The 23,674-nt window shown below is 37.3% G+C and overlaps 1 pseudogene; it reads left to right on the plus strand.

The window, feature by feature from the left end:
* Window positions 1-16,553: 16,553 nt before the first annotated feature.
* LOC149215391 (uncharacterized) overlaps window positions 16,554-23,674 on the plus strand; it is a 53,092-nt pseudogene continuing 45,971 nt past the window's right edge.

Raw genomic sequence — 23,674 nt, forward strand, 5'->3', positions numbered from 1 at the left:
ATGGGGAACACGAATCCAACTAGAGATTTAATACCCACCTCGACCGTTGCCTAAATCCGTGGACTGTGCTAGATTACGTGTTCTTCACACAGCTGTTAGAATAGCGTAGTTTGTGATTAAGTTAGTTTGGTTTTTCTGCTATAAATAAAGTGTATTTGAACGCTGATTAGCTAGCTACTGTTATGTATTATTGAACCCCACTGTAACTTTTACTTTTGCTATGTAATATATGAGAAGATTGTTCTCCATTTGAGCGTTTAAGTGATCTTTTGAGCTAGCTGGAGTAGGCAGAGGGCCCCTGTTTACTTAAGGCCTGTACAGTGTTTTTCATTTCATGCATTTCTTCTTATCAACTTTTGTATAATAGTTGTACAAAATGCTTTTGCTTACTACGTTTTGATCATGTACAATAGCTGTATATAACTTTGAATTCTGTCCATTTATATTTCTGCACTTTTCCATGACTGATCAGTGTGTTTTGCAGATTGCTTAGGTGCCCGGGACAGTTTCTTTTCTTTCTTTTTCACAGCTAGTGATACTTGTGATCATCTTGTCTAATGGTGCTGACCTTCTTTGTTTGCAGCCTTTATTTCTTTGTTATCATTTCTTTAAGTTGCATAATTGTTTACTAATCAAGTTGTTTACTTGTTGATGGTCTCTTCTTTATCATTCAATATCTTTATCGAGGACCAAAATATCACTAACACAGCTTGGTTATTTTGTTTAAGACTCACATTGCTAACTCACTCATAACTCTTTCTTATATTGATCAATCCATCTAAAGGCAGAAAGGTTAAGGGAAAATTAAGTAGTGTGATTTGTCACTTAGATTGTACATTGCTTGAGATTTCATTGAAGAATTAAAGTAGTTGCTCTTGTTTTTAAGTTAATGTAGATGTCATTTTCAACTTCATTTTCTTGCAGCAACATAGACACTGGGCCAAGGTCATTAGTCTTTTATTTGATGCTTTCATTTTTCCTTTAAGAGTTAATTTCATTTCAGTTGTTGTTCAAAGCTTTCTTGTAGATTACTTTTAAGCTGTAAACTCATCACAATCACACACACCTCACTCACTTTATTTCATTTCCATCACATCACTGTAGGAGAAATAGACTTGAAAACAAACTTAAAAAGTTAAAAACGACAAAAACTTAAGAAATAGTTGCCTAAGTACATACAGTACACATCACTTCATCAGCTTACGAGCCCCGGGCTGACATTTAAAAGTTGCAATTTAGACTTCACTAAATTGACCAAACATTTTGGCGCCGTTGCCGGGGAAGTGAAAATTAGGTAGCCAATTCTTAAAAAAAAAACAAGAAAATTTCAAGAAAGGGAAATTGATAACCTCTCAAAGTATGCTCTCCTCTTGCACCTAGAGTGATCTGGAGGATCAGAAAAGAGAAAGTTATTGGTTTAATAGTTTCTTGAGTATGCTCTCTTCTTGCACCTAGAGTGACCTGGAAGATCAGAAAGAGAATTATTAGCCTGACTTGAAGAAAAATAAAAAAATGACATGCATAGAGCTAGAGATTCTAGGGGAAGGTTTTTAGCTAGAGCCAAGAGTTCAATTTTTACAAGTCCATCTACTTCAAGGAATAGACAAGAGACACCTCCCTCATCTCCAACTGACACTCCTAGCCCTAGGATTCCTGGAATTCAAGAGGCAAGAATTGACTCTCCCACACCCTCTATTGAATTTGAATCAGAAAGAGATCCTTTCCTTTCTTCTACAGAAAGACCAATTGTAATTGAAGAAGTAGAATCATCTGAAGAAGAGGGAGAAATTCCTTCTCATTCACCCTTTGTAGAAGAACCAGAAGACTCTGAAGTCTCTAGGGAAACTACTATGACAGAGGAAGGAGGTGGTAGAGGTAGAGGAGGAGGAGGAGGAAACAATGGAGGAGGTAGAGGTAACATTGGAGGAAATAGGGATGGGGATAACTCATTTGGGTTCCCTATCGTCGATGAGGACTCCCGCGCCACTATGAAAAACATATCACCATCTGTCCTCCCAAACTTCCATGGGTTAAGGAATGAGGACCCTGAAACATTTCTATTTGAGTTTGAAGTCGTATGTCGAACTTATGATTATCTGGATGACTCTCAAAAACTCAAATTGTTTCCTTCAACATTGAAAGGACAAGCTTTGAAATGGTTCATGGGATTACTCACTCAATCCATCAGGTCTTGGAATGATATGAAACAAACATTTTTGGATAGGTACCTGGACTATTGTATGCCCACCAATCACAAGGATGAGGTATTCAAAATGGTACAAAAAGAAGATGAAAATTTGGAGGATTTGCTTGAAATATTTCAATACAATTTGAAAAGAGCAAAAATGAACAACTTAGATGAGGAGACCTTGAAAGCCCTTTTGTTAAAAGCCATTAGAGATGAATGGATAGACATTTTGAACATGATGGGGAAGGGAGATATATCTCAACTTTCACTCAATGAAATAGCGGAACTATGTGTCCATCTCTCAAGGGGGAAATCTAAAACTCAAAAAGGGCCTAGAGATCCTTCTCTCCTCAGAGCAAACAAATCTGCAACTGGATCGGTAAGTAGGGCTGAAATTGGCAGTATGCTTGATGAATTTAAAACTGACATCTTAGGGAGTCTTAGTGAACAATTAGACACCCTTAAGATTCACAATAAACAGAAAGCAGAAGCTGAGGCTTTGGCCATCTTTTGCCCGAAATGTAGGAAGAAACATGCTCTAATGGAATGTCCCTTGGATGCAAAAGTTGTAGAAACATGTGTAATTTGCTCAGAGAACCATGAGACCAAGGATTGTCCTTCAATTCCTGGGCTCAAAGCTGTCTTTCAAGAAGATCCAAATACACTCGAATCTCTCTGTTTTGTTGCAAGGAGACCTTGGCAAGGGCAACAGAATCAAGGGTTTAACAACTCTATGAATTTTCAACCCCAACCAAATTGGAATCCTTGGCAACAACCTTGGCCCAACCTCAAAATCCTTTTCAATCATGGATACAAGGTATGCAAAATCCTTATGGGAGATTTGCTCAATTCTATCAATATCCTCCATCTTTTCAAAACCAGCAAGTTCCACAACTTCCAAATCAAAGCCCACAACTATCATTACCATTTCCTCAACAACAACAACCTTCTCAACATAATCAAAGTTCTCAACTCTTGCTTAAGTCAAACCAACTTCCTTCTCAGCCATTGCCAAACCCCAATAATAAAAACCCTCAAAATGCTTACATGATGGAAGGTCAACCATTCCCTACCTATATGATTGTTCCTCTCAATGAAGTACAACTCAGATCAGGTAGAATCCTAGATCAACCTTATATAAATGTTCAACAACCAAGCATTTCTGAGGAAGAGTCTCTTAAAGCCAATAAGGGTTCTGAAGCATCTCTTCAAAACCCAAACACTCAAAAAGAAAAAGAAAAAGAATCAACCCCCACAACTCCCATAGTTGAAAAACCTACATCTTTGTCCACACCTCCTTTTCCTGAAAGATTACAAATCGACAAAGGAGTGGAAAAACAAATTTGGTTGCCTGACTATAATTTTCTAGATGAATTGAAAAATGTCTGTATCAAGATTCCCTTGTTACAAGTCATTAAGGAAATTCCTATTCTAGCAAAAACAATAAAGGAGTTGAGCCTTAAAAGACCAGGAAGGAAACCAAGAGATACCAGAAGGATCCACCTGGTAGGAAAAATTGCAGACATCATGACGGGAAAGATTACTATGCAGAAATATGTAGACCCCGGTAGTCCAATTGTCAAAACACATATCAATGGGGTAGAAATACCAAATACTTTGATTGATTTAGGGGCTGCTATTAACATTATGAGTAGACAGACTATGGAACAGCTAAAACTTCCTAATCTTCTTTTTACACCCACCTTGTTGCAACTTGCAGATCGATCCATTATCAAACCAGATGGTGTATTAGAAGAAATTCCAGTCTCCTTAGATTCTTGGGAATATCCAGTGGATTTCATGATTTTAACTCCCAAGAGTAATCTAGGAGGACATCCTCTTATTTTAGGAAGACCTTGGCTAGCCACAGCTGATGCTTTCATAAGTTGTAGGTCTGGGGACATGTACATTTCTGATGGTAATTCGACAAAGAAGTTCAATCTGTATCCTCCAGCAAAAGCAATCACAGAAATAGGAGATAATGAGTGGGTTGATGATGAAGATACTATACAACCTGTCTTTACCATTTCTGAGATTAGTGAAGATAGTCAAATTCTGAATACATTAGAAAATTTTGAACCATCTTCAGAATATGACTCTACACAATTTCAGTTGGATTCTGACATAGAGTGTCTTTCATCTAGACAAATGTCTCTTTTCTCTATGGAAGAATTTGGTAGTTCTGCCATTGAGATCTTTCCAGGAAAAACATTAAACATTAACAAAAACTTGAAAAAATCTCAACAGGAAGAGCTAACCAAAGTCTTGAAAAGACATTCTACTGCATTTGCATGGGAGTATACCGATATGAAAGGTATTGATCCTAAGACTTGCATTCATCACATCTACATTGAGGAAAACAGTAGACCAATCAGACAACCTCAAAGAAGGATGAATCCAAATCTTAGGGAGATAGTGAAAGAAGAGCTCCAAAAGTTACTTAATGTAAACTTCATTTACCCTATTTCAGATAGCCGATGGGTTTCCCCTTTGGTTATAGTACCTAAAAAGAATGGTAAATGGAGGGTTTGCATTGATTACAGAGAATTGAACAAAGCAACCTTAAAGGATCACTTTCCTTTGCCCTTTATTGATCAAGTATTAGATACTTTAGCAGGCAAAAAGTATTTCTCATTCTTGGATGGTTTTAGTGGTTACAATCAAATTCAGGTAGCACCTGAAGATCAAGACAAAACCACATTTACTTGTCCATGGGGAACTTTTGCTTACCGAGTACTTCCTTTTGGATTATGTAATGCACCCGCAACATTTCAAAGGGAGGTATTAGGAATCTTTTCCGATCTAATTCATGATTGTGTAGAGGTCTATATGGATGATTTTACAGTTTATGGTAACTCATTTGAAGAAGCATTAGAAAATTTGGAAAAAGTCCTTATTAGATGTAAAGAAACAAATCTTTCATTAAGTCATGAAAAATGTTTTATGATGTTTACTGAAGGGATTGTTTTAGGACATCATATTTTAGGAGATGGAATCAAAGTTGATAGATCAAAAGTCGAAGTCATCTCCAAATTACCTATTCCAAATTGTCAAAGGGATGTTAGAAGTTTTCTTGGGTTTACTGGGTATTATAGAAGATTTATTGAAAACTTCACCAAGATAGCATCTCCACTCTTCAAATTACTTACCAAAGATTGTGAATTCAAGTGGGATCCCGACTGTCAATCTGCATTTGAAACTTTAAAAACTAGAATATCTGAAGCACCCATTTTGAGAGGGCCAAATTGGAAACTCCCTTTCCACATTTCTACAGATGCTTCAGATACAGCTCTAGGAGCTGTGTTGGGTCAAAAGGATTTAGTTCCTTATGCCATTTATTACACCAGTAAAAATTTGACTCCCACTGAGTTAAATTATACTGTGACTGAAAAAGAATTCTTAGTTGTTGTTCATGCAATCAACAAGTTTAGACATTATATAACCGGCTATCAAACTTTTGTCCATACTGATCATTCTGCAATTAGATATCTCATGAACAAACCTGTTACTAATGGCAGAGTTGCAAGATGGCTTTTGCTTTTACAAGAATTCAATATTACTGTGTTAGATAGACCAGGGAAACAAAACACAGTAGCTGATTTCTTGTCTAGAATTCAAAATACTAACGAAGATTCTCCCGTAGAGGATAAGTTTCCAGATGAATATCTGTTTGCAGTAACTACTAAAACTTCTTGGTATGCAGATATTGCTAACTATTTGGTTACAGGAAAGCTACCTCCACACTTATTTCCTAATGAGAAAATGAAAATCATTCAGGAGACCTCAAAGTATTCTTGGATTTCTAATGAATTGTTCAAAACAGGGCTAGATTGTGTGATCAGAAGATGTGTTCGGGAAGATGAAATGCCTGACATCCTTAAGGCATGTCATGATGAACCATGCGGCGGACACTTTGCTGACAAGAGGACGGCCTATAAAATCCTTTCTTTAGGATATTATTGGCCTTCTCTCTTCAAATATGCAAAGCAATATGTTAGAAGGTGTGACAGCTGCCAAAGAGTTGGGAGACCAACTCCTTCAAATGAAATGCCACTACAGCCACAGGTATGCATCGAACCCTTTGAGAAATGGGCTCTAGATTTCGTTGGACCAATTAATCCACCATCTAAGCAAAAGAAGTATATATTGGTTTGCACTGATTATGTTACTAAGTGGGTAGAAGCCAAGGCATTGCCTTCTGCCACTGAAAATTCAGTTGTTCAATTTCTTTTTGAGGATATTTTTACTCGTTTTGGTGTCCCAAGAGAAATTGTGACAGATCAGGGAAGTCAATTTACATCTAAATTGATGGAAAAGCTGATGGAGGAATACAAAATCAAGCACAGAACATCTACTCCATACCATCCGCAAGCAAATGGTCAAGTGGAATCCACAAACAAAGTTCTTGAAAGTATCATCACCAAAACTGTTCATCTCCACAGAAGAGATTGGGCAGAAAGGCTTCCTGAAGCCTTATGGGCCTATAGAACTACATGGAGGAACACAACATGACATTCTCCCTATGAACTTGTTTATGGGAAAGAAGTCCTGCTCCCCATTGAGTTCCAAGTCAAGACCTTCAAGATGGCAGTTCAATTGGGGATGAATCTATCAGAAGCCCAAAAGCACAGAATGGACCAGCTAAATGAGCTAGATGAAATAAGACAAGATGCAATTTTAATGACTGATCTAGTTCAGCACCAAAGAACTAAGTGGCATGATCGACACATCAAAGAGAAAAAGTTTCAGAAGGGAGATTGGGCACTATTGTTTGATTCCAAGTTTAAGGACTTCAAGGGAAAATTTCAAACTCATTGGCTTGGACCATATGAGATTGATGAAGTCTTTAACAATGGAGCAGTTCGAGTAAAGACCATTGATGAGCTTCAGACTCCTCTCATTGTGAATGGCCACCGATTGAAAGTCTACCACAAGCCACTCTCAAAGGAGGAATTTGTTAAAATGTTCCAAGAAGATTCTGCAATGAGGCTGGTGGAGAAGAATTCTTCTCCTCCATCAGCCTAGTCTTTGTTTCTTTCAATTGAAAAAAAAAAGGTCTCTTGTATAAGCCTGAAAACCAATCTTGGATTGGCGGTCTTATGCAGAAAATATAAGGTGAAAATCAGGGGCACCTGACACTTTATATTTTCCAAATAAAATCTCTCTCTCTTTCCATCTCATTCGCCATTTCATTCCACTTCATCTCCATTCCATTTCATTTTCATTCCACTTCATTTTCATTTCATTTCATTCATCTCACTCCATTTCATCAATAAAAGTCCCTCTCAGGACTATTTCATTTAGTTAAGTCTTCTCTAACTACTTTTTGTATAGACAGAAGGGTGTTGTTTCAGTTTCTGCAGCTGAGAACTGTTTCCGCAGCTCGCACCAGATTCCGCAGCCAGCACACTCTGTCTTTACAGCAGCAGTACTCTGTTTTCAAAAAAATCACAGTCAGAGGGCAACAAGGATGGAAGGCACCTGAAGGATCAAAAGGCAATCATGGATCAACAACCTTAATCAACAGATGGTAAACCCATAAAGGTATGATCAAAATTTTTCTCCAAACAACCATTTGAATGTCATGTTGTGCATAATTATTAATCGTGGACAGAGTCACTAAATGCAATGATTAAGCAAAGATCATCCCATTTCTCTGCCGTGATCATCCTTCATCCACCTCAGATCCTCATAACAGTCTCATAATCACCCTTAGTTTAAACTCAAATCGAGACTGCGCTTTCATTAATTAGCCGTACGAGGAAGAAGAGACCTATCGTACTACGTCTCTTCTCCACCACGATCTCCGCAGCCAAAAACCGAAACGTGTATGAAAGCCGTCCGACTCCAAGGGATTTGGCCGTTATTTCATGCCCTTATCACTCCGTTTTCGCACGCATTCGAATTCATTCTCGTGCTTGTCTTCCACTTCTTCACCTTCACACCCATTTCCGCTCTCGTTTTTGCTGTAAACTCCACGGTTTCGTTTCAAACCCCGCAGCTCTGTTTCAAGCTCCACAGTTCCGTTTTCAAACTGTATTACCTCGCATTACAGTGCGGCTATTTCACTTACAGCCGTAGTCTATCTGTCTTTCCCGTGAGCATCCTCCTTGAGTATCCATATACAGTCAAAGCTTCAACCGAAGTTGAGATGGGGAAATTGCTTCGAGCTGAGCCTGAAGGTTCAAAGTATCTAGAAGGATACCCACAGACAAAGGAAGCGTTAAAAAAGGCAAAATGGTTGAAGTTCATTCAGAAATTCAAAGGATATGATAAGGAGGTAACAAAAACGTTTGCTCGTTCATTCAATGGAAGTACTGTGGAGATAGGAGATCTGAAATTCACAGTCACAGAAAACTCTATAGCAACAGCAACTAATTTACCTATGGTGGGAGACCGATGGTTCAAGAATAGAGGGGTTGAAGATCAAGAATGGAAAAATATTCTTAAGAATCCAGGTATGGACACTTCAGTCTTCACCAAAGGGATTCCTGTACATGTTATAAAAGAAGAATGGACTGCATTGTTGTTATTAGTTCAAAAGTTTATAACATGTGAAGGCCGCTTTGGCACTATGTATATGTACCATGCTAGAATTATGATGAACTTCATGGAGGGCCATGCCATCAATTTGCCCTATTTTCTGTTAAGAAGCCTAACAAAAATGAGTTTTAGTGTCCAAAAGAATATAGGCAATATTGAACCTCACTTGTATCATCATGGGTTCATTAAAATTCTTATAGAGGACCAATTGAAAAACAACAATGATACATGGGAAAAGTTTTTAGTCAAGAATCATTTTCAAGAGGTAACTGAAGCTTCCGCTAGCAGCTCTCCTAGAGTCCCAAAAAGAAGTAGAAGAATGAAAAAGGGTGTTGTAGCCCAAGATCCTCCCATTATAGAAACTCAAGAGACTACTCAGGAAGAAGAAGTAGAGAGAGAGAAAACTAAGAAACAGAAAAAGGAAAAAGGGAAAGCAGTTGTCCAAGAATCATATTCATCCCCTGAACCTTCAATAGAAGAGGACTATCAAACCTTGGCTGATAGACTAGTAGAACTCCAAGCTACTGCCCTCTCAAAGAAGAAACAAAAAGAAAAACAAAGCAGTCAGCAAAAGAGTACTAGTGTACAAGTGAGAAGGAGTAGTAGACTTATAGAAAAGAAGAGTGTGACTAAAGAAAAGCAGTCACATTTCATTGATTTGGGCACACCTGAAAAGACTCCAATCCAGCTAGATATTGAGCCAAGTCCTCCACGAGAGGAAAGTCCCTTCCAGCAAGAAAGAGAAAGCAGTCTTCAAGAATTTGAATTTAGGCCAAGACAAACACCTGACATTGACCCTGACCAGCAGGAGGCATATAATTATTTGGAGACCTTGGAGCAATCTGTTGCCGGTCCAAGCACAATATTGCCTCTTGAGGAACAAGTCCACTCTCTAAAACAAGAGGTATTTGAGCTAGAAGTCCTGAACCGACATATTAGACAGGAGAATGAAGCATTGAAAGAACAAAGCAAGGTGGACAAGATTGTCCATGACAACACCATGCTTCACCTTGGGCTCTGGCAGAAGAAGAACAGGAAATTAAAGAGAAAATGCAAGAAATTGAGCAGGGTCTTGATCAATTTGAAATTCAAGTGTTTAGTCAGAAAACCAAGGACAATTTTGGCAACAAGGAGAAAAAGGAGAAGGCTGGATGTTTTGGCAGAAGCATCTGAGCACATGGATTGAAAAACACTGACAAAGTTTTGGTTGCATGAGGACATGCAACATCCTCACAGTGGGGGTATGTTGAGCCTCAGACCTGCACTCCTTTTCACATCCTCTCAGCCTCCTTTTCCATTCATTTCCTTCCTTTATCACTCATTCCCTTCATCAATTTGCTTAAATCATTGTATTGTAGGACTTTTACATGGTTTATTAATTATGCTAATGACTGTGTTGTTGGATTAGAATTTTGGTTCAAAACCTGCAGTTTCCGCAGCTGATCCCAGTTTCCGCAGCTGATCCCAGTTTCCGCAGATGATCCCAGTTTCCGCAGCTGTTTTCTTAAACGGCATGATCCAGGTGTCCTCCGGTCAGAAGGGCCACATGGGCAAGTGCGTGGCACTAAGGACATGGTGTGTGTCCTTCCAGCTCAGCCATAACAGTCGTAAACACCCATGGTCAACGAGGGGGCAACTTCGGTCAAACGAAGGTAATTGATGGTGGCACGGCTATGCGTGTTCGGTTTAGAGCACGTGAAGCACAACTGGCCTCTTCCTCAACCACGCAGATGATGGGGAACACGAATCCAACCAGAGATTTAATACCCACCTCGACTGTTGCCTAAATCCGTGGACTGTGCTAGATTACGTGTTCTTCACACAGCTGTTAGAATAGCGTAGTTTGTGATTAAGTTAGTTTGGTTTTTCTGCTATAAATAAAGCGTATTTGAACGTTGATTAGCTAGCTGCTGTTATGTAATATTGAACCCCACTGTAACTTTTACTTTTGCTATGTAATATATGAGAAGACTGTTCTACATTTGAGCGTTTAAGTGATCTTTTGAGCTAGCTGGAGTAGGCAGAGGGCCCCTGTTTACTTAAGGCCTGTACAGTGTTTTTCATTTCATGCATTTCTTCTTATCAGCTTTTGTATAATAGTTGTACAGAATGCTTTTTCTTACTACGTTTTGATCATGTACAATAGTTGTATATAACTTTGAATTCTGTCCATTTATATTTCTGCACTTTTCCATGACTGATCAGTGTGTTTTTGCAGATTGCTTAGGTGCCCGGGACAGTTTCTTTTCTTTCTTTTTCACAGCTAGTGATACTTGTGATCATCTTGTCTAATGGTGCTGACCTTCTTTGTTTGCAGCCTTTATTTCTTTGTTATCATTTCTTTAAGTTGCATAATTGTTTACTAATCAAGTTGTTTACTTGTTGATGGTCTCTTCTTTATCATTCAATATCTTTATCGAGGACCAAAATATCACTAACACAGCTTGGTTATTTTGTTTAAGACTCACATTGCTAACTCACTCATAACTCTTTCTTATATTGATCAATCCATCTAAAGGCAGAAAGGTTAAGGGAAAATTAAGTAGTGTGATTTGTCACTTAGATTGTACATTGCTTGAGATTTCATTGAAGAATTAAAGTAGTTGCTCTTGTTTTTAAGTTAATGTAGATGTCATTTTCAACTTCATTTTCTTGCAGCAACATAGACACTGGGCCAAGGTCATTAGTCTTTTATTTGATGCTTTCATTTTTCCTTTAAGAGTTAATTTCATTTCAGTTGTTGTTCAAAGCTCTCTTGTAGATTCCTTTTAAGCTGTAAACTCATCACAATCACACACACCTCACTCACTTTATTTCATTCCCATCACATCACTGTAGGAGAAATAGACTTGAAAACAAACTTAAAAAGTTAAAAACGACAAAAACTTAAGAAATAGTTGCCTAAGTACATACAGTACACATCACTTCATCAGCTTACTAGCCCCGGGTTGACATTTAAAAGTTGCAATTTAGACTTCACTAAATTGACCAAACATTGATCCTGCCAAAGTTGCAGTAATTTTAAATATAACGCCACCCACAAATGTTCAGTAGTTGTGGTCTACTTTGGGACACACAAGCTATTATCATCAGTTTATCCACAACTATGCCTTGATCACTGCACCATTGGAAAAGTTGTTGAATAAAGTTGAATATTATATATGAACTACTAAATGTGATGATACATTCAACACCTTAAAGAAAATCTTGTGAGTGCTCTGATTCTAGTTTACCCATATTGGAACAAGGAATTTCTTGTTCATATAGATGATTATGGTATTTCTTTGGGTGTTATTTTAGCGTAGCCAGGAGAAGGTAACTTAGATCATCCCATCCATTTTTCTAGCATAAAAACTCCACTTCTCAGAATAATTATACGACCACCAAACAGGAAGATCTCGCCATCGTGAACTCTCTCCAAAAATCTAGACATTATCTTCTTGGTGGTCCTTTTAAATTCTTTACTTATTATTCTACTTTCAATTATCTGGTTAAAAAACCTATCTTAGAAGGGAGAATATGGAGATGGCTTTTGTTGCTTTAGGGGTTCTTGTTTGAAGTTATTGTTAAACTAGGTCACTCTCATGTGGGTCCAGATCGCCTTTCTTGGTTGGAGTTTGGTGAAGTGGGAGGGTAAGTTGATGACCAATTGCATGATGCGGATTTGTTTCGAATTTAATTAGTACCAGATTATTTGGAGGATATCACACTATTTCTAACAACCAATAAGTTCTCTAATGAATACATAATGACTCAAAAGAGGCATATGGTAGTACGAGTTGCAGACTATCACCTTATTGCAGGTCAGTTGTACAAAATGGGGCTTGATCATATTTTGCAGATATGTGTTTTGGACCATGAAAAAGATAATGTTTTGTGGGAATGCCATTCTAGAGTTGAGGGAGGTCATGTTGGGGGAAATGCGACTAGAAGGAAGGTGTTACAAGCTTGACTTTGGCAGCCTACTCTTTTTAGATATGCAAAAGAATATGTCTGGAAATGTGATGTTTGTTTGTGGGTTAGGAAACCATCTCATCGTGATAAATTTCCACTGCATCCGTTATGAGCTCTTGAGGCTTTTGAGAAGTGGGTTATTGACCTTTTGGGGCCCATCGACCCTCCTACGCAACATTCTCATGCCCACTACATTATTACCGCAACTAACTATTTAACGTGTTGGGTTGAAGCAACTATTGTCAAATATTGCACTATTGTTATTGCTGCAAGGTTTATATTTGAAAATATCATCACTAGATTTGGTTGTCCAAGGAGCCTTACCTATGATCAAGGATTGCATTTGATTAACGAGACAATTGCTACACTGAGAGGGAATTCATGATCCAAAATGGGGCTTGATCATATTTTGTAGATATGTATTTTGAACCATGAAAAGAAAATGTTTTGTGGGAATGCCATTCTAGAGTTTCCGAAGGTCATGTTGGGGGAAAAGTGACTGGAAGGAAGGTGTTAAAAGCTTGACATTGGCGGCCTACTCTTTTTAGATATGAAAAGGAATATGTCTAGAAATGTGATGCTTGTCTGTGGGTTGGGAAACCATCTTATCGTGATAAACTTCCACTACATCCGTTATGATCTCTTGAGGCTTTTGAGAAGTGGGTTATTGACTTTTTGGGGCCCATCAACCCTCCTGCACAACATTCTCATGCCCACTACATTATTACCGCAACTAAAATTTAACACGTTGGGTTGAAGCAATTGTTGTCAAAGATTGCACTATTGATATTGCTGCAAGGTTTATATTTGAAAATATCATCACTAGATTTGGTTGTCCAAGGAGCCTTACCTATGATCAAGGATTGCGTTTCATTAATGATACAATTGCTACACTGAGAGGGAATTCATGATCCAACACCACAAAAGCAACCCATATCATCTGCATGGAAAATCGAAAAGTTGAAGCCTTTAATAAAATTTAGGGAAATTGGATTACTAAATTTTTTTCCGCAAACAGGGATGATTGGGATGAACGAGTTCCAACTACTTTATTTATGGGATTACCATATAACTATGAAACAATTGCATAAGTATAAAACATTTCAGTTTGTTTATGGATGAGAAGTTGCGGTACCAACTGAGTTTATTGTTTTGAATGTTTTCATTACTCAGGCTACTCGGATGTTCGATGATGAATCCATTGGAGAATGACTATATAAATCATGGGAGTTGGATGAGGAGTGGTACCTTGCATATTTCCATCAAATTGTTGAGAAGGAATGAAAAATATCCTAGCATGACAAACATATAAAGAAGAAGTATTTTTCTATTGGAGATCAAGTATTGCTTTATGACAACAATTATCTTAAGCATCCTCGTAAGTTACAAATGCATTAGTTGGGTTTTTTCTTTGTTTCAGAGATAATTTTTTTTGGATTTGTTAAGCTTGCTCAGCATGATGGAGTTATTTTGCCTAGTTGGGTCAATGGCACACTCCTAAAGCCCTATTACATCCAAATTTAGACTTTTGGAGTAGAAAATCATGGGTTTTTCTTCTCTAATATTTCTGATATTCTTTTTTCATTCCCTATTCCTCTACAATTCCAAGAGATCACCTTCAACACTTATGGATCTTGCACACCCCTCTTAGGGAAAATAACGAATTTCTATTTCTTTGCACTTATGGTGACTAAAAAATTCTTCTTTGATTTATTTTTTGAGTCTCCAACTCTCAACCCTTATTAGCTTGCTCAAAGCAAGTATCTCTATTTGATAGTCTTCTTCCCTTTATGTGTAGCCTTTCTACAAGGATATCACAAGCAATATCACTTCCATAGAGCTCCTTATCCATTGGAACATAATAAAGAGGGTTGATGGAGGTATTTGGGGAGAGAAGGGTTTCTCCTTCTTTTGATTCTTCTTCCTTTGGAAATTGCATAGGCATTGGGATATCTTCAATTGAATTCATACCTTATTCCTCTTGCTCTCTTGGGGAAGCTTCCTTCTCATGAACATGTTCAAAATTTTTGTATGTTTCCTATATATTCTTTAGTCCATTTAGTACTTCAAACTGGTTTCTGGGAGATCTTTTAGAACTAGCTTGCAGATTTGTTGAAGAGTGATCCCATAAAGGTTGTTGAGGGGAAGCGATACCTTAGGAACAATATGATTCTCAAGGGCCTAAGGGGTAATTTGTGGCCTTGAGGGACCTCTTCTTCTCTTGGTAATCTATCAGTTATATCCTTCTTCCTTCCAGGAGGGGGCATTTGAAGATTTTGGATGATTTCTAGCAAAATGACCATATTCATGATAGACCTTGCATGTGAATGGAAGTAGGTCATAGTCAACTTCCGAGAGGAAGGTCTAATTATTTAAAGATAGTTGTATTACTTTTGAGACGCATTTCTCCAAATCAACTTCAACTCAAATGTGGGCACAAACAAACATTTTATTCTTGGTTTTGCTCTATCTAAATACTTTCTCATGGGATTACCAATATTTTTGGAAGTTTCATCATTCCAGTGGTGGAGGGGAAGTTAGGGGAGTTTTACCTGGACAAGAATAGTAAAAGGAACATCATTTTCAAGGTTGAATATGGACTCGATTTGTCTACATATAAGCCTTGAACTACCTTAAAATAAAGAACACTTATGAATATTAAGTCACTCTTAGATTTATCTACAAAATAAAAGGTAAAAAAACCTCTTCCGCAAATGGAGGCTAAGACTTTTCCTTTAATCAAAGGCCTCTAGTTTTTATTTAAGACTTTTCCTTTAAGAGATTTGGGGGAGGGGATAATCTTGATGAGCTAAACCATCAAACTTTTTAGTGTTCATCGTGACTTTTGAAATTTATTTGGCCTTTTTCACAAATTTGGCAAGTTGTGATCTTGGGATTTTGGACTGCGATGATATAAGAGCATTAAATGCATCAATGTCAGGGCCTAAGGGGAGCAGGCCTCATAGAACTAGATGCCATTAGGGATTGCAACAGGTCAACTAGGATTTTGGAGATTCATAGCTCAAAACTTATTGTCGAGATTCAAGATGAAGAATTAATGTTATATCCAACCATTTTTATAAATAAAATTATAGTATTAATTTTTGCTTTGGCCAAAGACAAACAACTAAACTAAAAAACTCTAAATATAATTAAATATTCACAAACATAATTATCTCGATAGGTGTGTCTATTTCAAAATAGGCCTTCTAGAATTTTGATTACGCCCATAGGCGTGTCTATTTCAGAATAGTTTTTTCATAATTTTAAATTAATTATCAATAATTATTAGGTGGATGATAGAAATTTAACTTCCACAAAATATGCAAGAATATTCATAATAATATGCATAAATCAATGGTTTAGATTTATGTCCAAGTTAGTTATGTTCTTTTAATTGATGTATCTCAAATTAATCAATTATAAAAATGTCATATCACCTCGTGTTATATGCAAGATATGTTAGTACATAGAGCAAGTGCTTCTATGCTTATTATAGATTGATGTCTATCAATCAATTAATTTATACCAGCATAGATCAATATGGATCTAACATGAGCTAAGAGGAATCCAATTTCTTCACGTGTTATTTAAATGTTTTGTATAATTATTTTTTATTTTTTAAAATTTTCATTATTTTTTTATTACTCTTAGCGTTTTTTTTCAAACAGATACGAAATTTTAAATTTAAATTTATTAATTTGTAAATAAAATGTAGTTGTTAAACATTTCAGTCATTATTTTCATGTCGGCAAATACCTAATAAAATTAGTGGATAAAATGTATTAATACACATAAGCATATTAATTAAAACATATCATCCACCCATAAACCTCTGAATCTCATTAGTGATTTCATTCTTGTACTTCCATTGGTGAAGACACGTGTCACGCAGATTGCAAAATCATTTTCAATCTCGAGTTCCTGGTTCGAATCCTATTCAGTCCATAAAGCACCGACAAAACAGAATACTCAGGCTTTGATCAGGAAAAATGACGGACTCAATGAAGCAGACGGTCCTTCCCAACTGGCAGGAAGAGCCAAGAAATGACAGAGAGGAGGACTGGTTGACGCTGCGGGTGGGAGGTCAGGTGTTCGAAACCTCGCGGAAGACTCTGTGCGCGGACAAAGATTCTATGCTCGCTGCCCTGGTGCTCCGCCATTGGCCCAAAGATGATAAGAATAGCAAGAATTCCGTCATCATAATCGACAGAGATGGTCAGAGGTTCGCGCACGTCTTGAATTATCTACGCAGCGGCACCGTGTGGGTGTAGGACGTCTGCCTCCTGCGCGAGCTCCAGGAGGAGGCCAATTTCTTCTGCCTCGCCGGCCTTTGTGCCCTCTGCGAGGAAAAAATCCAAGGGATCGAGGAGAAGGAGGAGGCGAAGCGGAGCATGTATAACGAAATTTTAGGGAAGAGGCCAAGAAGTGTCTCGGTGGTGGCTGAGGCGATTCTAAAAAGGCTTCGCCGCGGCCTTGGTCGCTGGCTTTGAGGTTCCGTCACAATGAGGATTTTCAGAGGATGTTTGCATTGGTCAGTTCTGTGTTTCGAACCCTGGCCGTTTCGATTCAAAAGATGGTAACGTGTCTATAATTTAAGATCAATTACGAAATCTGGTAGAGCTTAAACTTAAGTAAGTGATTATATGTTTTAACTGTGTTCAGGGTTGTAAGTTTAATTAAATAGAAAATTTCTAGGTGAAAACGGTTGGTTGGTTTGTTTGTTTGTTTGTTTGTTTGTTTTTTTATTTATTTATTTATTTATTATTATTATTATTATTATTCAGGGTTATAAGTTTAATTAAATTTATTTTTTTCTCTGTTTTCTTGAAAAAACTGATTTTTATTTTGATGTTGTTATAAAAAATCGGTTAAGTTTTTTTGTTTTGTTTTGTTAAAGAAAACTGATTTTTATTTTGATGTTGTTATAAAAAATCGGTTAAGTTTTTTTGTTTTGTTTTTTTTTTTTTTTTGAGTTTTTATGAAAAATTGATTTTTATTTTATTTATCTAAAAACTTTTTCAGCGTTATAAGTTTAATTAATTTTTTTTATCAATATGTACATGTATTATAAATAAATAATACATTTATTGATGTAACTTGACTTTTTTACCAAAGTGTTTCTAATTTATGTTTTTTTAGTGTTTTTGTTTTTTTTATTGAGTATTAATATTGTTTTACCGATATATTTAACTAGTCAAATCATAAAGTTTAATTAATTAATCATTTAAAATCATTTTCAAATAACAACATTTGTAACTCAACTATAGCTAAAAACTTTTTTGAATATATCAATTCATGTATGGGGGATTTACGCAGTGCATTATATTAGATATCATTTTTGGGATTCAACTGCGTTAAGTAAGTCATTCAAACGTATGACCATTTCCATGAGAGGTAGTCGTAACTGACTAATTTCTCATGATTTTTGAATAGTTCACTTAGCACTCATTGCATCGGGTGATGCTCACAGGGGTGAAGAAGTGGGATTGAAACTAGTGAAATGTGGAGAACGAATCACATAGCATCAATCATCACTTCCGGGGCTTGCACCCGGTAACCAGGATTCAACTGCGTTAAGTAAGTCATTCAAACATATGACCATTTCCATGAGAGGTAGTCGTAACTGACTAATTTCTCATGATTTTTGAATAGTTCACTTAGCACTCATTGCATCGGGTGATGCTCACAGGGGTGAAGAAGTGGGATTGAAACTAGTGAAATGTGGAGAACGAATCACATAGCATCAATCATCACTTCCGGGGCAAGTCATTCAAACGTATGACCATTTCCATGAGAGGTAGTCGTAACTGACTAATTTCTCATGATTTTTGAATAGTTCACTTAGCACTCATTGCATCGGGTGATGCTCACAGGGGTGAAGAAGTGGGATTGAAACTAGTGAAATGTGGAGAACGAATCACATAGCATCAATCATCACTTCCGGGGCTTGCACCCGGTAACCAGGACTTCCCAGGAGGTCACCCATCCCAGAACTCCTCTGGCTCAAGCGCGCTTAACTGTGGAGTTTTTCCCCACAATCAAGCCCCGGAAGTGATGATTGATGCTATGTGATTCGTTCTCCACATTTCACTAGTTTCAATCCCACTTCTTCACCCCTGTGAGCATCACCCGATGCAATGAGTGCTAAGTGAACTATTCAAAAATCATGAGAAATTAGTTAGTTACGACTACCTCTCATGGAAATGGTCATACGTTTGAATGACTTATTTAACGCAGTTGAATCCCAAAAATGATATCTAATATATCAATTCATTTTAATATAAAAATATAATCTAAATTTTAAATATTTAAATTTTTAATAATTTTTTATTTTTTATTTTTTTTCAAATGATTTTATTTTACTACTATCATTTTAACTAAATAAATTAAAAATTAGATACAAAATGTTCTTATATTAGAAGATTATTATTTAGAAGTCAACCATCATAATAGTATTTAAGATAATATGTTTACATATATCAATATTTTTTAAATTATAAAAGCTCTAACAATGTTGTTAGAAGAGTTGAAGATGAAAAGAAAATTCGTTTAGTTTGTCCATTTTATAATCACATTTGATTTAATTTTCAAAACATATGTCAGCAACCTTCCTGACCTTTTAACTCAACAAAAATATGGTGTTTTGAAAACACTTCTCGTGGTTCCTTTGAGCAAAGGAATAAAATGTTAAAGAATTATGATTAATCTCTTGCCTTCTTAAGGTTTGGTAAACCATTTATATCTTAGTGGATGTGATCATCATAATCTGAACATTGAAAAGCATGTCATTGTGTAACCACCCCCTCCCACATTTACCTGATTTCACTGACTTGCTAAGGTAAACATGAGACGAAGAGTTACTATGACATGACCCAACCTCCAAGTTTCAGTTAAGAAATTGGGGCCGACAACTAACTTATCACAAACATCAATTAGGGCTATAGGACACTCAAGGACCAAAGGACCACCTAGGTGACCAAACCCTGAGTTGAGGTTGTTTTTCTCACATCTTAAGCCCCAACCGCATGCACATCAAGGAAAGGTTGTGGTTATAGGGCTCCAACCGCATGCACATCAAGGCAAGGTTGTGGTTATAGGGCTCCAACCGCATGCATGACACTACTTCCATGCAGTTATAGCCCAAAATCTCCAGTTTAGAGGGTGCGGTCCCAATATTTGAGCCACTTTTCCAGGTCATCATCTAGACCACTGCCCATAGTTGTCTGAGACTTTCCATAATCATTATTGATATGAGGAAAAAGCCAAAAATTCAAACTTGAATCCAGAACTTGACCTAGAACGTCTATAACACACTAAAAATTATGTCAAACACATGGAAAACATGTAAGCTACAAGTCATAAATGCATATCTGATCATAATAGTCTGAGATTCATATGAGAATTACCAAGAAGGCTCTATGCCCTCTCCACATAGCTGCAACAACACTTATTAGTCCATACGTTCATATTAGCATATAACCAGAAAATAACCAACACATAAAACATGGCAACTCAACCATAATATCACCAATATAATACTACAAACACTCATATATCATAATAAGGAAATGCCTCATATTACCATAGGAAAATACCAACCAAGTTAGGGACTTCCACATACCACTCAACCATAGATTGGGTTGAACCAAATCTCTCTTTCAGCCAATCACCCCTATGCCATATTCCAAGCATGAATGTGGTATCTCATGGAATAAACCAAGACTAACCAAACCATGGCTTCTAGAGGCCAAACCATGGCTTCTAGAGGCCAAACCACCTCAATCCTCAACCATAGTGACTCCACTTCCATGGTCGGACATCACTAACACCAACCAGATCGGTCTCTACCCAAGTTGTCAAGGGCTTCAAGAACTAGTAACTCAACCGACAACCTTCTAGGGCTCTAGATCGTTTTTCCAACTCAACTTCAAGGACTAGCACCTCAACCCACCAAGTGCTCTAGAGTGTTTGTCCCAACCGAGGCTCCAGGACTAGTAACTCAACCCAAGTTATTTCGGGGCTTCCAGGGTGTTTGTTCCAACCCATGGCCATAAGGAATTATGAGTGCCAATCAGAAAACAATCAAGTGGAGAAAACCACAACACCATGGCTATCTAGGAAATGGAAAGGAAAGGCTAAAACCACTGTCAATTAAAGGAAATTTCCATGTCAATTACAACATATAACCAAAAAATCACATGCATATACCATGCATCCATAAATCAGCAAGGAAATCTCACATGCAACCTATTACCTGCAAAGCAATCCATATGTAGTTGTTGATCCACTTGTTCCCTTGTGTTTTCCTACTTTCCTTTGCCTTCTTTCTCCAAATCCAATGTAAGAGTATGAGAGAAAAGAAGAGAACTCCACCCAAAAATTGTCAGATGAATAACCAACAAAAAACTATGAATTGATCCTCAAAAGCCTTTTCATCATCGAGGCCTTTATTTACTTCATTTTCCTTCATTTTTCCTTCAATTTCCCTCTCATGCAAATCTATGACTCTTCACCTTTGTTTTCTCCGATTTTTCTTTATTTCATAAATAAAATGTCAATTATTGCCACTTTTCCTTTTCCAATTCCTTTGTCAATTTCCATAGTCATAAATTAATCACTAGTGATGCCCACCACTATGTTTCAACTAACATTCAACTTGGAATACGTGTCCCATGACTTGGGTCTTATATTTTTATTTACATAGAAAATAAACTAGGGGTTGTTACACATTGATTAATTATAAATCACTCTTCCTGCTCTCTTTGGTTTGAGGTTTTTATTTATTCTGAAATGAAAGAAAATGACACCAGCCTTTTGAGATATGATATAGATTTAATGTCGAAAAATAGAGAGGTTAGAGGAGATGATTTATCTTGTTAAATTTTTCTTATTTGTAATTTTCTTTATGGTAAATATTCATATTATAAGATCTATTGAAGAAAACATAGTCATCTATTCCATGTCAGCAGTAGACTGCTGACTGGCCTGTCAATTTTTTTTCCAAATTCGCATGTTTTGGAAAATGAACAGAACATGTTTTTGGGAGCATACAAAGTCTATTTCGCGTGACAAGATTTGCGTCGGCATACACTACATTTAGGGCCCTTGGAGCAAGAAAAGCCATGTCTTAGGGTCCCCCATGATAATCCTCTCCTTCAATGCTTAGTGGATTGCGGGACTCCAAAAGTAACTTTCCCTCAAAAGGATTATCTGGAGTCATAATTCAAACATTATTCTTGTGCAAGAGACGATGACTTCTAGGGAAAAGGCTCAATATTTTTTTGAGAAGTGGTTAAAAGATTGGATCATTGTGTCTCTAGATACAGATGGATTTTCAAGAATTTTAATTACTAGATGGACCCAAGATTTCTTTTCCTTAACATCCTCCTGTGCACAATCATCCATTTTGGTTTCCCTGGAACAAAAGCAAGGTATTTTGTAAAAAAAATGAATATTATGCCTATGTATAGTATTATATGTAACTATTTTGGTTTGTGTAACAACCTCCGGGGTAAATGTGCATATTAAAAAACATAATAGGAACAGAAATACAATAAACATACCAGCCATCAAAATCCATATATACGTCAGTACTTTTGCACATGAAAATCAAGGGAATGAATTATTTTTCATTAATAAATGCAATGAAACAACCGAATATGGGACTACCACGTTCCACCCGACCATAGATTGGCTGAGCCAAGTCTCTCTTTAGCTAATCACCCTCGTGCCATATTCCAAGCATGAATGTGGGATCTCATAGAACACATCAATCAAAACACATCCAGGGCTTTCAGAGGCCACCCACCTCAACCCATTAGACAGTGATTCCACCTCACGGTCGGACATCACCAAAAACCATCATCAGATTGGTCTCCATCCAAGCCTTCCAGGGCTTCCAGAGCGTTTGTCCAACCAAGACTTCCAGAACTAGTAACTCAACCCACAACTTATACAGGGCTTCCAGAGTGTTTTTCCAACCAAGGATTCTAGGATTAGTAACTCAACCTGCCAAGGGATTCTAGAGTGTTTTTCCAACCAAGGCTTCCAGGACTAGTAGCTCAACTTACCAAGGGCTTCCAGAGCGTTTGTCCAACCAGGGCTTCCAGGACTAGTAACTCAAACCAAGTTGTTACAGGGCTTCCAGAGCGTTTGTTCAACTAGGGCTTTTAGGACTTGTAACTCAACCCAAGCTATGGAAAAATGAAAACCAACCAAAACAAAGCAATGAAAGTAAACCCACAATCACCATGGCTATCCATGAAATGGCAAGGCTAAGCAATCTACTATCAATATCGGTCATCCTCCATGTCAATGACAGATCATAACCAAGAAACCACATGCATATGCCATGCATGCCAAAACTAGTGAAGAAATCATACATGCAACTCGGTACCAACAAGAAAATATGATGTAGCTACTAATGCCGACACCCTCTTGTGCTTTCCTTCTCGTCCTTGCCTTCTTGCTCCAATAATCCAAGTATGCCACCCCCTCCAAGAGTGCTCCAAGAAAACTCTAAGTAACAAAGAGTATGAGAGAGAGAGAGAATAATGAGAGAGCTCCAAAACTGAACTGACCAAGTCTTACCTATTGATCCTCATAAGCCTTATTATTAATGAGGCCTCTATTTTCTTCATTTTCCATTATTTTTCTTCAATTTCCTCCTCACATTCAAAATGTGACCTTTCACCTTCCTTTTCTCCTAATTTACATTATTTTCATAAATAAATGTTCCAAAATACCTTTTTGCCTCTTTAATGCCTTAGCCATTGCCTTTGCCAATTTCCTTAGCCATAAACAACCAAATGAACATCCCCTAGGATGTCATGCCAAACATTCAGCTTGGAATACGTGTCCCATCATCTGTGGTATTTATATATTTTTACATGGAATTTTCACCATGGATGTTACAGAACCCTCCCCCTTGGGGGACACCATCCTCAGTGTTCAATCACACATATATATCAGCACCCTGCTGACAGA

The sequence above is a fragment of the Pinus tabuliformis genome, chromosome 1_1 (assembly GCF_031772625.1).
Source record: "Pinus tabuliformis cultivar Carrire ecotype Pingquan chromosome 1_1, CPIR1, whole genome shotgun sequence".
Classification (NCBI taxonomy): Eukaryota; Viridiplantae; Streptophyta; class Pinopsida; order Pinales; family Pinaceae; genus Pinus; species Pinus tabuliformis.